This window comes from Diabrotica virgifera, chromosome 10, assembly GCF_917563875.1.
Source record: "Diabrotica virgifera virgifera chromosome 10, PGI_DIABVI_V3a".
Classification (NCBI taxonomy): domain Eukaryota; kingdom Metazoa; phylum Arthropoda; class Insecta; order Coleoptera; family Chrysomelidae; genus Diabrotica; species Diabrotica virgifera.
This window is the reverse complement of record NC_065452.1, coordinates 72,814,320-72,830,222: the sequence shown is the minus strand read 5'-3', so window position 1 is coordinate 72,830,222 and position 15,903 is coordinate 72,814,320.

Here is a 15,903-nt window from a genome sequence, read left to right as displayed (position 1 = left end):
GCAATTCCAAATGCCATAAAGCATTATCATGTTGCAACAAATAATTTTATTATTGTTGACTATAGTATTTTCGTCTCTATTATAGTCTTTAAATTGTAGACTATAGTTTCACGTTTTATTTTGTTCTTATTTGTTCATCTTTCAAATTCTAAATTTACTTTTGTTATAAAAGTATACGTGATTTAAGATTAGTCTTTTATTTCTCTCTAACTTTCCCTAGACTGTTGTAGAGGAGGTTGTCATTCACTATAGGAATTGTCAACCTTCACTAGTGGATGTTGATCTTGTTTGTACGTCTGTGTAACTTTCCCTAGACTGCTGTAGGGGAGGTTGACGTTCACTAAGAATGGTCAACCTTCACTAGTGAAAGTTGATCTTGTTATTTCAGAATTCAACTTTCACTAAGATGCCCAGCGAGAGTCGACCGTGACTAGTAAAGGTTAACCTTCCCTGAAACGTCAACTTTCACTGTAACATATACATTGTAAATCCCAAATCATGATTTCCAAAATTTATACATTGTAAATTATGATTCGTGGGTGCTCCTAGTAGCATTTAACGTGTCTTGGTTTGTTTATTTCTACTGCATCTTGATTGTAAATTTAGTATAGATTTATTATTTCAAATCAATACAGATGAGATATTTGATATAACTGTTTACGTTAGCGACACCAAAGTAATAAAAGTTTGATATTTCCACTTTACACAAACTGTAAGCAAAGCAAGCAAAATAATACATTTTACTAATGTCCTGTGTGTGACCGATGACGCGAATGCCGATGCCAGGAACATTAAATTTTATGATGAAGTTATTTTATTTTGTCTAGAATACAATTTTAACGGAAATATCAGATGAAGCATAATATTCAAAAACTCAACTTAATTTTTGTTACTTTCGGATTAAATTTCGTAATAGATTTTATCTGAATATCGATCTATGTAAAATTAGTAACTGAAATAATTTTAGTTTTGAAGGTTTTGCAACGTAAACAATATGGCGTCCACCAAAAGAAAGTTTTTAGGTTTGAAAGAAAAAGTCGATATGGTTCATTATGCAGAGATGCATAAGTTAAGTGTTAGAAAGTTAGCAGAAAAATTTGGAATTGGAAAAACGCTAGTGAAATTTTGAAACATGTGATTAAATTAATTAATTTTCTGAGAGCGGAAACCTGGAAGCGAAAATAAAATTTTTGAAAACGTAGGGTGCTGCATGAAACCAAATTGTTTTCGATTGGTTTTGTAAAGTGAGGTCTAAAAATATTCCTGTTTGTGGTGAAATTATTAAAGAAAAAGCATTAGAAGTTGCAAAGGAACTAAGTCTGGATATTATGAAAGCTTCTGGCGGATGGCTCGAGAAATTTTGTAAGCGTCATAATATTTCCTTGAAATCCATATGTGCGTAAGCAGCTGCTGTAGATTTATTAGTGGTTTCTGACTGGAAAGAAAAACTGCTCACTCTCTCTCCGCGAGACATTTTTAACGCAGATGAGACGGGATTATTTTTTAGACATTAGGCCGCACCTACATTGGATCCGATTTTCTCCGATCAGATCAGATCCGACGTCGGCCGACGTCGGAATAGAAAATAAACCCATAGTATTAATAGTATTAAATGGGCCTTGTTATGCAAAAAGCAACCAACCCACATTTTTGAGGAAAACAAGATAATGTCACATATCGATTTAAAAATGTGTATTCTACATTGTGTAAAAAGCAACCAAGCCATTCTAAATATTAAACCTTGAAAAATACTACTCCAAATTATTTCTGTTTAGTAATAGTTCACTTAAGATTTCGCATAAGACAACCAACCCTCTTGGATTGTTTCTGTGTATCACTGGACTGAACATATTTATGTATTACATTGCACTGTCGAAAAGTACCAGCCAAGTGGGTTGATATTGTTATGCCGATTACGGTTCCTGGAATGTTGCATCTTTTTGTTTTTACGTGTAGGTACTGACCAATATTAGTTCGTGGTTAAATATTAAAATATTTGTTGTGTTATATCTATTATATTATGAAGAAATCTTTGAATCTTTAATGCGAAAAATATGTTTAAATCAAGAACTGTTAAAATAATTAAAGCGGCTGGCGAAATTGCAGAAAATGGTAAGTTTTAGGATTAAGGCTATGTTTATCTTACTTTTTAAATATTATGGTTTGTTGTTTTGACTGATTATCGCATAGTTTTTATTTGTATTGATATTATGTTTAATAGTAGAAATTCTACTGTATTGTATTACAGAGTTGACTGAAATTATTCGGTTTTATTCATGGATTTTGTGGGTTGGTTGGATTTTGCAGATTGCATTTTATTAGATATATTTCCAACAGTAAAAAGAAACCAACCCACAATATGGCTATTTTTTTTGTAAAAATTTATTAGGATAATTTTGATACTACTATGATAAAATTGCTCTAAAATTAAACTATTGATTAGTGAAGTTATCGTTTAAAAAAATACGACGGAAAATTAAATATTTAGAAAAACATAAACAGTTAATTTTGTCTTAATTTACAAATTGAGGGTTGGTTGCTTTTCGTTTAACATGGCCCAAATGGGGGTGCCTACATTGGATCCGTTTTTCTCCGATCCGATCCGATCAGATCAGATCAGATCCGACGTCGGCCGACGTCGGAATAAAAAATAAACCCATAGTATTAAATGGGAGTGCCTACATTGGATCCGTTTTTCTCCGATCATATCTGATCAGATCCGATATCGGCCGACGTCGGGAGTAGAGCTTCTCCTATTCTCATCGAGAAGTGTTTGGTTTCATTCCGATTGGTTGCAAGTTGAGTTGCAATTTTAGTTGCAAGTTGGTTGCAAATTGGTTGCAAGTTGGTTGCAAGTTGGTTGCAAACTGGTTGCAAACTGGTTTCAAACTGGTTTCAAACTGGTTTCAAACTGGTTTCAAACTGGTTACCAACTGGTTGCAAGTTGGGGGTTGCAAGCTAACATGTTTAAATATATTCAATTCATCATCTTAACACATCTTCATCGGAACTCATTGTCGGTGGTCGGTGGTCGGAAGATTACTGAACCAATGTAGGCACCCTCGCCGGAAAACCGGTCTGATCGGATCTGATCTGATCGGAGAAAGACGGATCCAATGTAGGCACCGCCTGTCGGATCGGATCGGATCTGATCTGATCGGAGAAAATCGGATCCAATGTAGGTGTGCACTTACCCAACAATACTTATACCTAAAAGGAGAAAGATGCACTGCAAATAAGGCTTCCAAAGAAAGAGTCACAATACTATTTTGCACCAACATAATAGGGGACAAAGAAAGGCCACTCGTAATTGGAAAAAGTAAAAAACCCCGTTGTTTCAAGGTTTTACACATAGAAAAATTACCTATCGAATGGTATAGCCATAAGAAGTCGTGGATGACAAGGGAAATCATGACAGACTGGCTAAATAAATTTGATAGAAGAATGCAGAGAGAAAATCGAAAAGTTCTTTTGTTTCTAGACAATGGTACGTCTCATCCACAACTTGTTTTATCCAATGTTAAAATAATATTTCTACCACCAAATACTACATTAGAATGCAACCCCCGGATCAATGGATTATAAAATGTTTTAAAACATACTACCGACAATTTTTGATTTGAAGGCTACTGTCGTCAATGGACGAATATGATTCTACAAAGGAGATTAAAAAGTCTATAAATATTACCAACTCCTTAATTTGGACCGTAAGTGCATGGAAGCAAGTGCAACCGAAAACAATTAATAATTGCATCTAGAGATAAACCGAAAATTGTGTTAACAGAATCATTTGTGTACTTAATTATTCTGAATTTTTCAAATTATACAGAAAAAAAAGTGACGGCCAAAATATATAAGGGCAGTAAAATTCCATGCTTCGGAAAGGGAGAACGGCTATTCATCTATGGGGAAAAAATTTGATAGAAATGCTCTCATAGCGCAACAAAATTTATATATATTTAGGTATATAGGTACTTCTTGTTGTGAACATTAACAATACAAAATTAAAATGCATAAATAGACCTAAACTTTTTTTCTGAACATATTTAACAACAGGAACAATTTATTAATTTATTTGATAAGCAGTAATCAGGTTGTAGGTATAATTATGAACAGAAGATAAAGTAATTTAAATGAGGTTCTTTCATTCCACCATACCTAACCTGAAGCTAAACTAAGGATTTTAAATAAATAGCCATAGAAAAAATGAAACATGACCACATATAAAATCACCCCCTGGGATGTCTTAGAAACCAAGTGATATACAATATTAAACTCAACTCCACCATTTAAGGAAATATTAAAAATACTAAAGCAGATTTTAATTATTTTCTTACTTGTCTTTATATGCATTTTGTATAAAAACTTTGATTTTTAACCAATCTTTGTTGTCTATTATTTTTTTAAACTTTTATTTAAACTCATCACACTCTAGTCTTTTAGGGGCTTTCTTTACTTTTATATGATTTTTAAAGTAGATACTTTAATATTACTTCCTTCTGTTCTTTAGTCCACGGGACGACTTTCCTAATAATTTTCTTTTTTAATTTGGGTGCAATTGTTTTAATTAGTGTATTATCTGCATTGCTATTACTGGTTGACATTTCGGTACCCTTGCTATTTACTAAATCATCCAACATATCATTTTCACCCTCATCACTGTCATGATAATTAAGTTCCAGAAGATTTTCTTCCGTATTGTCATTTCCTATGTCATCTATAGATTTTCCTTTGTATTGGTCTGCTCCGCCTTTTTTCATAACCATCAACAGCTTGGAGATTTTAGCTGTAGGGTAAACATCATCTGGGAGGCGATAGGAACTTCGATGAACACAGGGTGTATGACCCAGAAAGGCTTTCTTCAAACATCAATGAAATATCGAATCAAATGAGTAATCTAATCAAAAGTCTATCTACCATACCAACGAAAAAAGAGGTATTGAAGAAAAATACATGTTATGCCACCTCAAGTACCCAAACTGAAGAGCCTCAACGTTTCGAAGCAAGTCTAGAATAAAAGTGAAAAATTAGAGAAGATAAGTGTCATTTTGTAGTTATTAGTAACTTGAGCCCAATATACACCCCTATACAAGTGGTTTACTATATTAAAGAGAAGCTTGGTATCAAGGAATATATAAGACGTTATGCCCTCCTTAAAGACGCTGACACAACAACTGGTTCTTCGTTCAAAATAGGTATAAAATCTAGAACATCTATTAACCTATTATTTAATAAGGGCATTTGGCCACCTGGTGTAAACATTAAATGGTCTACCGAATCTTCATATTTCGAACCAACGCTTTCATTTGAGTCACATAAGAATCCGAAGAATATCAGAAGTCCTATTAGCCTGGAAAATTCAAATAGCAGTTTATGCAACAACAAAGATGAAGTTCAGAGCACAAACATACATACAGACAAACAGGCCATCGAAATTTGCACAACTAATAATCCGTTCCATACCCATATTAATTTCATTAAGAAAGATACTTTAGAACCATCGACTAATCTGGATCCATTGACCCCACCAAGAGTTAGATTAACCAATAACTCTAATAGTCGATATCTTTTAGCCAGATTAAGGGAACCGGATATCTTAAAGGCCATTAAACTTCATCTTGCTTTTCTACACGACCAACCTGCATTAGTATTTTATGATGGGTATACCAACACAAGTGTTAAACTGTTTCTGGCTTCCGAAGGACTTCCTACAAAGAGTGAAGATCTATGAAAAATTCTTCTAGATTTTAATAATGCTTATGAAATTGGTGCAGATGAGGTAGACGCTGATCTTGCTGCTATTAGGTCTTTTCTAACTTCGGCAAGAATTATTCACCTGCAAAAATCAAGGGAATGCCACCGAAACTACTATTCCGCTGCCTCTCCAAGACGAAATTTTTAAACATCACGACGTGTTCTGAGGGACTAGAATCCTCAAATAATTTTAGTGATAACAAATTTAGCATGGTTCTGATTAATATTCGTTCTATAAGATATAAAACTGATGAATTATTTCTGTTTCTAGAGGAATTAGGGTTTCCACCGATAGTTGCGGTTACTGAGCACTGGCTTGAAGTCAACGAGCCTTTTTTTGTAGAAAAATATTCCACTATTGCTAGGTATGACCGTCCAAGTTCAGCTCATGGAGGCACCCTAATTCTTTCTACAAATAATGATTTTTCTCTGGTAACAAAATATGACTTTCTATTAAGTGAAGTATTCTTTGAGTTTTCCTTAGTTTACAGTAAGAACCTTAATCTTTATATTATTTGCATTTATAGATCGAATGACTCCCGTGGAACTATTTTTTCAGAACCTGCTAAATTTGTTAGACGACCTGCCTCATAAAAGCAGAAAAATTCTATGCGGTGAGTTTAATATTAATTATGCTGCTACTTGTGCTACACAAATATCCCTGGTCAACATATTTGAATCATATGGTCTATCAATGCACATTGATTCTCCTACAAGGATTACAAAAACTTCATCTTTCATAATTGATTATATTGTCTCAGATTTCTCACCCCGTGATGTCTGCGCTACAACTGTTAATGTGGGACTAACTGATCATGAAGCGGTTTATACGAAGTTTAACATCTTTAGCAAGTCCTCCTCGAAAACTCGACGTTAAGCAGGATTTTTTCCGGTCGGAACTTTCGTAAATTCCAAAATTTATGCTTAACCTCAGAGTGGAACTTTCATTCTATGGAGGTTGATTATAATTTCAGTGATTTGTTGAATAAGCTTGTCTGTATCTTCAATAAAGCATTACTTTAATCACAATTAAGCCGAAACATCTCAAACCCTGGACTACCAAAGGTGTCCGCATATCAGCCAAAAATATGCGTTCACTACTCTACATCAAGAAATTTACTACCAACGTCTCTGTTACTGAATATATCACCAAGTACAGGGCAATCTATTTAAAACTTATAAAATCAGCTAAAAAATTGTACCTACTATCAAAATCGTCTCAAAGCTCTAAAAGTGTTGCAAAAGAAACTTGGTCCATAATAAACGATCTTCGAAATAAAACTCACACAGCTCAAACATTTTCCCTTCCAGACCCAGAAAATCTAAATGAATACTTTGTTAATGTGAGTCAAAATATAACATCAACTATTGTGTCACAACAAGATCCCATTTCCTATCTCCCTAATTCAAGAAAGGTTTCGAATTCATTCTTTATAAGACCGGTTGATAAATCTGAACTGATCCAAATAATCAATAGTATCAAAAGCAAATCTTCCTGTAGTACCGATGGACTATCAATAAAAATTTTCTCAAATCTCCCAGACAATGTGTTTGGAGTCCTCATCTCTCTAATTAATAATTCTTTTGAGAAAGGTAAATTTCCAGAGTGCCTAAAGACGGCCATCATTATTCCTCTTCATAAGGATGGTGAAAAATCTAATGCCTGCAATTATAGACCTAATGCATTACTACCGGTACTCTCCAAAATGATTGAGAGACTCATAAAAGCCCGACTTATGTCCTTTCTCGTTGATAACAAGATTTTATCACAAAATCAGTTCGGCTTTTTAAATAATAAATGTACCATCGATGCCATGTTTTCTGTACTACATGAGGTTTATCAAGCATTAAACAATAATCTGCACACTGCCACTGTTTTTTGTGATTATGTCAAAGCTTTTGATTGTGTAAATCACATTTTGATAAAAAAACTAGATTTCTATGGAATTCCAGGTATTTCTTTGAACTGGTTTCAATCTTACTTGGATAATAGGAAACAACTGGTTAGAGCAAATGATACAGACTCTAGTCTCAAAAATGTTGTATGTGGGTTACCACAAGGTTCATTATTGGGTCCTCTACTTTTCCTTATCTTTATTAATGACATCACTAGTTTAAAAATCGATGGAAAATTTTTTCTTTTTGCTGACGATACCAGTATCACTTGGAGCAACTCAAATATCGCAACTGTTCATGCTACTATAACTTCTAATCTACTCACAATAAAATCGTAGTCCGATTCTAATTTACTCTCTTTTAACGCAGATTAGTAGCATTATCCTATAAAGGAACTCTTCAACCCTTACCTCTTTATAACAGCCAGATCAGTATCGTTAATTCTGTAAAGTTTCTTGGTATTTTTTTAGATAGCAACCTTAAATGGTCCCTTCATATCGATGTGTTAAGCAAGAAACTATCCTAAGCTTGCTTTGCAATAAGATCTGTTTCGAAGGAAATGAATTTATCCTCTTCCAAAATAACATAATTTTCATTGTTCGAGTCCCATGTTCGATATGGTCTGCCTTTTTGTGGTTCTGGTACAACTGCCCAATCCCATGTTGTTTTGAAATTACAAAATAGAGCAATAAGATATCTGTTTGGCCTCAGAAGAACAACACATTGCAGAAGCTACTTCAAAGATCACAGGATTCTAACATTACATTATTTATATATTTTAGAAACGGTTTGCTTAATTCGTAAACATCTACATGTCTTTCCAGCAAGACCTAGACATGACTATTCCACCAGAAATTCTACCTTTGACATCTATTTACCGATCCCGTCCAGTGAGTTAGTAAAGAAATCTATATTATATTCTGCAAAAAAACTATACAACCATCTCCCTCTGCAACTTAAATCTGCAACATCTTTCCCCAAGTTCCGTAAAATGACAAAAGCCTATTTATCTGAAAGACCATATTATTCAATAGCAGACTTTCTTAACCAATAACTAAGAAATTACAGTATTCTTATGTATAAGTAGAATCTTAATCTATATTTGAGTGTCGTATGCAGCAGCATAACTTATTATTTTCTTAAGGTAGATTACGCAATTTGCATTTTTTTTTAATTTTGCAATATATTGTTAGGGTACTGATTTTTATTTCACTTTATTATGTTTAATTTATACTGACGATTTGTATAATTTTAGTAAATTGTATTTATTATTGTTTTTATTTATAATTCTTGTAAGCTTTGTATTTAAAATTGTTAAATTGTTCATGACATCAAAGCATATTTCTATTCTATAACCTTGTTTTAGGCACTCATTTAATATTCGCTTCCCACGATTCATATTGATAGTAACCTGTTTTTGAGAAAACTATTTTCTTAAAAATCCACGTACAATACGGATGTCAAATATGTATATCTATTAAAGTAAAAATAGATAACAGAGTTGCCACATTTCGGAAGCAATAATATGCGTGCTTTGTCAAATGTATACTTGGTGTAGTATATTATCTTAGCGCCAACACGGAAAATCAATGAACTAACAATAAACTGGTTGCTAACATTATTGCGTTCTGATACAAAATTTAAATCATAAAATATATCTGTCATCTGATTATATGTTGCCAAATTGAAATTAAAAAGGAGAAGTTTGAATATTTTGTCAACTTACAGAGTAGCAATGATACTGGAAAAACGACAGGAACAACGAAAATTATGGCTTGACATTATACATATACATAATATATATATATATATATATATATATATATATATATATATATATATATATATATATATATATATATACGTTACAATTGAAGTTTCCGCGGGAGCTATATGTGCTTTCTGTTGTTTTCCGGGTTTCACTCCGCGTTGAATAATTTTGGTTTTGAGAAAAACCATTATTTTGACGACGTTTCGGCAAGATCTCACTTGCCATTGTCAAGTCAGATAGTTCCGTTTCTCGCTGCTGCTGGAAGTCTACTTCCACACTACTTGGCTGTTGAAGGACACACAGCAAGGCAACCAAGCATTACGGTAGAAGGTGCTATATATTTGGGAAGCAGATAACCTCTAGTTCTTATTAACGGCACTCTGACAGCTCGATGATATATTCGTGAAGTACTGCCACTAGTTTTACATCCCTATCTACAAACGATTCCAAGTGCCATTTTTCAATAGGATAACACGAGACCCCATATTGCCTGTAAAACCATGGACTTCATACAAGAATTTGGTATAGGGACTTCTAGTGGCCATCAAGATCAGCTGATTTGTCACCCATCTAACATGTGTGGGATATGGTAGTTCGAAAACTAAATCGATTGTCATGTCCTCCAGAGTAAACTTTGAAGATGTGTGGCATGCCATAAGAAGAATCTGGATGAGTATTAATTCCGCAATGTGATATAGACCACTTAATTCGATCAATGCAGCATAGAGCAATTGAGTATATAGAAAATCAAAGATGAGTCACTTATCATTCATTTTCTGACGAAAATAAAATTGCTGATAATGTTTAGAAAAATAGTAAGAATATTGTAATATATATTTCCATAAACAAATATTTAAAACAATATATTTGTTCTTCCAGGTGTTTTTTTTTGGCCATCAGTATACAGTGATGAGTGCACTAATAACCGGAAAAAACGGAAAACATAATACGTTGTGAAATAAAAGCAGATAAAACTAATAGAGGGGTAAATTAACTATTTAATATTCATTATATTGATAGTTTACCACCTTTATACATATCGGCCTCAAACTGTCACAGGAGAATTTTATAAAATTTTCCTGTCACAGTGGCAGTTGCCAAACTCCTCCGATACGTCTAAAGGTGAAAAACTATCAATATAATGTGTATTTAATATTACTCCAGGGAAATAAGATTTTTGTCGGGACACTTGAGCAGCCAGGTTGCAAATGGGTTTTTTGAGTACTATATACCTAATACATTATACATACAAAAATGCCCGTCACAGTTCGGACGAGAATTTTAGTTATTAACAAATAAGGGTCAAAAATGGCAGTTTTTTCGTTTAAATCGATACAGGTAAAAATAGGATAATTAAATATCTTATTTATAGTATTATTCTTTTAGTGGATGAGCCAATGTTTAAAACGGCAGTTTTTTAATTTTGGTCCGATCATTTGTTGCTTCGAAAATTGCAAAATAAAACTAAAATTTCGAAAATAAAAAATTTGCTATAACTTTCGCGAAAGTAACCTTACGACTTTTATGTTTCACAAAATATTGAGTCAAAGAGTTCGTATGCTGCACAAAAAATTTTAAGACGATTCGTCAATTAGTTTAAATTTTATTCAATTTGTTTTTCCCAAAGAGCTTTTTTTTGTAATGTTATTGTTCAGAAAATAAAAATTATATAGAAATTCTGTGAAAACCACATGAAAGAACAATAGTCTTATTTTCAAATTATTGAAGAAAATCATTAAAAAGTAATTTTTGTCACTACGAAAAAATTTTACTAAAGTAGAGTCATTTTTGGCTTGAAAACAAATTGAATAGCTTTGTTAATATTGACTGTAGAGTAAATTTACCTTGGAATTTCAAAAGCTGGTATTTTTACACAAATTAAAAAAAACTTTTCGCCTATGTTAATTACGGTCAATGTTTGCCACTTTTATTATTTAATTCACAGTTACATCAATATACATAAAATTCTCCTGTAACAGTGTTAGTTACCATATTACTCCCAAAAGGCTTGGCCGATTTTTATGAAATTTTACAAGTACATCCTATGGGACTGAGAATAGGTTTTAATCTATTTTTCATACCCATAAGTTATGAGGGGGTTGCCCCCCTGACATTTTTTTAAATTTTTTTGGACAAAATTGTCTATCTTAATTTTATATGATGTAGGATTAAAAAATACAACATACAACCCTTAATTTACACTTTTCCATCACCAACCGCTATTTGTTAATACCCACCTATATATTTATATCTATAAAATTCTCCTGTCACAGTGTTAGTTGTCATACTCCTCCGAGACCGCTTGACCGATTTTTATGAAATTATATATGTATATTCGGTAGGTCTTAGAATCGGTCGTAATCTATTTTTCATATCCCTGAGTGATAAGGGGAACTCCCCTACCCCTAACATTTTGAAATGTTAGGTGGGAATTTACGTACATAACGTACTCTACAAGACTACGAGTATATACAATTTAAAAAAATTATGATCAAAATCCATCAACAAATTCTGGAGATATTAATCGCAGCATATGTTTGAAGAATCAGTTTCATTGTTTGAGTGCACGGATTTTAATATTCATTTTCACCAACCACAAATCGATTTCGTTAGAACGTTATTTTTAAAGCTTTATTAACAACTCTGTTGAAGTTTAAAGTTTACTCAAACTATTACACATAAACTATATACCTTGAACTTCGAAATGGCGCTAGTTGGGTTGCTTAATTGTTATAAACAAAGTAGCTGTCAATTAAATAAAAAAAAATGACTAACTTTGACTGTAATTAACCTAAGCAAAAAGTGTTTTTTTTTTGAAAATTCGTATAAAAATACCAGCTTTTCAAAATCTCAAAGCAGTTTTATTCTACAGTCAATATTGACAAAGTTATTCAAATTGTTTATGAACTAAAAATGACCCTACTTTAGTAAAATGTTTTCGGAATGATAAAAATGACTTTTTAATGCATTTTTTAACACACTTTGAAAACATGACTTTTCTTCTTTCATGTGGTTTTCACAAAATTGCTATTACATTACTATTTTCTGAACAACAATTTTGCGAAGGAAAAGCTCATTGGGATAAACAAATTGAATAAAATTTAAACTAATTGACGAATCGCCTTAAAATTTTTTGTGCATTATATGGACTGTTCGTCTGAACTTTTTGTGCAATATGAAAGTCTTAAGGTCATTTTCACAAAAGGTATAGCAAGTTTTTTATTTTCAAAATTTTAGTCTTATTTTGCAATTTCTGAAGCAACAAATGATCAAACTGAAATTCAAAAACTGCCATTTTAAACCTTGGCTCATCTACTAAAAGAATATTAGTATAAATAAGATATTTAATTACCCTATTTTTACCCGTAGCGATTTAAACGAAAAAACTGCCATTTTTGACACTTATTTGTTAATAACTAAATTTCTCGTCCGAACTGTGACGGGCATTTTTGTATGTATAATGTATTAGGTATATTATAGTACCCAAAAAACCCATTTGCAACCTGGCTGCTCAAGTGTCCCGAACATGGTATATTTTTGCCTTATTTCCCTGGAGTATATGTTTATATTGCTAATTTACCACCTCTACTAGTTTAATCTCTTTTTATTTCACAACGTATTATGTTTTCCATCTTTTGCGTTATTTTGCCGGTTACTAGCGCGCTCGTTACTGTATATGTTTATTATATTAAAATAACTTTATACTTTTCGTTTAATTCATAATCAATAAATATTTACTTCTTCATTTCAAAATAAAATTTCAGGAATTTTATTTTTAATCTAAACGACTTGTAAACCATGATTATGATAAACACAAAACATCTTAGGAATTTTAACTGTGCCAGCAATTGATCTCGGGATTTCAGGATCGTACTTGGAGTGCAGGAATGAATGGTATTTTACAGTGGAGCAGAAGAGATAAATTGGTTTCCTTATCTTATTTTGTTACTGCGATATATTTTAATTTAGTTTATAACAGACGGAAAAATTATGTACCTACGTATGAATGAAATATTTTTTTAAGTATGTTTGTCCAATCCGAACGGGTCAATAAAAATCGTCCATTTAACCAATCATGTACATATTATATTTACAAATTTCTAGAGAACAACTTAAGTTACTTATAGTATGGAAATTGCAAGGAATCGACATATTTCAGGAATTCTATTTTAAAACATTTAACTTTGGACAGTTGATTGTTGTTTCTATATCTATAATATTATTGCACAAACACTTTTGGAGTGTCTTGTTTTTCCAACTTCCTTTGACTAGAATTGTATTGGTTCCAATAATATTTTTCATGTACTCACTTATAGTTTCCGTAGAAATATTATTTGGGTGTGAATTATTCCAATTATTTATTCCATGTATATTGTCGGCTGCCCATTGAGTGTGATATTTTATAGCCTAAGATACGATATAAGGTCGAACTTCACCTAGCTCTTTATCGGATAAAAATTATTGGATATGTAATGTAGCATGTTAACAATTACAAAAAACAAAGGGTGTCAGATCTAATTTTGTTCTCACTATAATTATCCCGGGAGCAGTCGCGCTGTTAGGAAAAATCTAACATTTTATCCTTTTCCGTGATAACTTGATGAAAAATTTTGCAACATAACTTTCCACTCCTAAGAGGAAGATTGTCGTAATGCGTACGTATTATTTCTTTATGGAATTTATGGCTTTGGTGAGAACCTATTAGCTTGGCCTTGGTAGGAACCAATTGTTAGAAATAAATATTTTTAAAATAACAAGTAAATAAAAATATTATAAAATAAAAATTTGTTTTAAATTCGTATTTAAATTCGTATTGTTAGATTTAATCTAACGCACGACTGTTTACGTGGCAGAAGAGAGCGCCACTGTTCCCGGGTTAATTAATCATTAAAAAATTGGGTATATATTATTTTAGACTGTTTGGATCATTCTAACCAAAAAAGGTCTGTAGTAAGTTTTCTCTAAACTTGATAGTTTTTGAGTTAAAAACAATTTCAAATTGAAAAAAGAACGATTTTCAAGGCTCAAAACCAAGTAAAAAGTATCATTTTGGAAATTACGAAGTACCTTAGTTTAAGTTTAAACCTTATTCTATGAATTCTTGATAAGTATTTTGGACGTATTTCATTTTGAAACATTGCTTTTTAGTTGTTACTGCCCGTCTCTTCATAAGAAACCTTCCTCATTAATAGAGCTCTGGAAATATGCAAAATGCATATTAAGTGCATATTTGCAAAATTTTTTAAGTGCATATGCATTTATTAAAATTGCATATTTTTAGACTTTTTTTACCTCAAACAGAAACATTTATAACGAGAAATGACCCACTTTCTGGTAACATCTTTAATCTCTGCCTTTGACAATTTATAAGACAAGGAGACGACGAATAAAGGAGACGATGAATAAAGGAGACGAAGGGGACTGTACAATATGCAATCACATTTTGTTAGTGAAAAAATTTGTTATTGTTAAGGGCAAACAGTAGCGATCAACAGGTAGCAAAAAATGCGTTCCAAGATTGCGGCTCTAATTTTGAATATTTTGTCGAGATATTTGGCACACATATTCGTAATATAATAAACAATGGTGGTACAGAGCCCAATTTCAGTAAATATGTTAGTATGTGGAAATTACTCTATAACTAAATAAAATATTGAAAAAAGGAGCCTGTACCGCCATTATGAAAGACAAAAAAATACACTTTCTTCAAATAAACTTTTTTATCCGTGCCTAGATTTTTGTTACATTGGAACTACTAAAAATCGATTTTTTTATAACAAGAAATCGAACGTCACTGACTTGGCAACATTTCGCGCCTATGTGTATAAAAATTATTGTTTTCTACGAGCGTGCAAAAATGTCTACTTTCGTGCACGCGTTTTAGTTTAGAAAGTTTTACTTCTCCACACGCGTGTTACTTTTCCGCACGCGTTTTACTTTTCCGGACGCGTTTTACTTTTCCGCACGCGTGTTAATTTAGATATGTTAATATGGCCTTAAAGTAGTTATAATAAATGAAATAAACTAATATTTAGATACTATTTACTAATTTATTTCAAATATATCTTATTGTGTTCATGTTATAATGAAATTAACGCGAGAATTTTATGAAATAAAACAATTTTGACATAATATTCGAAAGTCAAATCAGTAGACAATAACAGTGGTTTTGAACCGTCGTCATGGAAATCAAGATCGTCGTCATGCTAACCAATTATGCTGAAAGTTTGGTTTTGACAACCTTGTCAAAGAATTAAATTAGTGTACATATGTATTTTCATATTAATTAAATTAATTGATTAAGATTTGGTTATTTTTTAAAGACTCGTACAAAAAATATTGTTCCTAAAGCTTGCAGAAAGTTTCTTTTCCGCACTCGACTGCTTGCCGAACTCCCGCTTCGCGTCGTTCGGCAAACTGTAGTCGCGTGCGGAAAAGTATGACTTTCTGCACTTGTTGGGAAAATCACTATTTTTGATAGT